General features: G+C 33.6%; 1 non-coding gene across 1 annotated transcript; it reads right to left on the reverse strand.

Moving 5' to 3' along the window:
• Nucleotides 1-218: 218 nt before the first annotated feature.
• Nucleotides 219-359, reverse strand: LOC139033202 (U4 spliceosomal RNA). Its single transcript, XR_011485826.1, has one exon. It is a non-coding gene; the product is annotated as a U4 spliceosomal RNA (small nuclear RNA).
• Nucleotides 360-857: the final 498 nt, after the last annotated feature.

An 857-nucleotide genomic window follows, 5' to 3' on the forward strand; every position in this document is an offset into this window, starting at 1 on the left:
ATTGTTAGTGTATAGGAATGCAAGGGATTTCTGTGTGTTTATTTTATATCCTGCATCTTTACTATATTCGTTGTTTAGCTCTAGTAATTTTCTGGTAGGATACTGTATTTTCTTCTTGCACCTAAAGTTGCTGTTGAGAAGTCTGAGATGACCCTAGTCCTTGTTCCTTTGTAGATATAGTGTTTTTTTTTTTTTTCTTTTAAAACCTCTTTATTCAGTCTCTGTAGAGACTGTCAAAAATTGCCAATGCCAACTATATTTCAAGTCGTCACGGCAGGGTATTGGGGAAAGTTTTCAATTAGCAATAATTGCGCCTTGGATAAACCTCATTGGCTACGATACTGCCACTGCACAAAGCTACTGTTTGTTTTTTAAGGATGTTTTTAGAATTTTCTTTTCGATGCTCTTAATGTTCACTATAGTGTGTCTAGTATAGGTTTTCCTTCTGTTTGGCACTCTATGACTTTTTAACATGACGTCTTTTATCATTTTTCAATTCTAGAAAATTTATTTCCACTATCTCTCAAAGCAGTTGCTTCTCTCCATTTTTTGTTTTCTCTATTTCTTGGGCTCCTTTTATTTGATGTTGGAACTTTTACTTCTGTTTTCCACATTCCTTAGCTTTTCTATTTTCTATCTCCTTATCCTTCCCTGTTGCTGTCTGGGAAATTTCCTCAATTTTATCTTTACCTCACTAACTTGTTCTTTAGCTCTATTCCTACTGCTATTGATACCATCAATCATATTTTAAATTTCAACTATTACATTTTTATAAATAGAATTTCTATGTCCATCCATGACAGACTAAGTTGCACTAGACTTTCCCTCTTACCTTAAACAACTAGAAAAAACTGCAC

The sequence above is a fragment of the Odocoileus virginianus genome, chromosome X, assembly GCF_023699985.2.
Source record: "Odocoileus virginianus isolate 20LAN1187 ecotype Illinois chromosome X, Ovbor_1.2, whole genome shotgun sequence".
Taxonomy (NCBI): domain Eukaryota; kingdom Metazoa; phylum Chordata; class Mammalia; order Artiodactyla; family Cervidae; genus Odocoileus; species Odocoileus virginianus.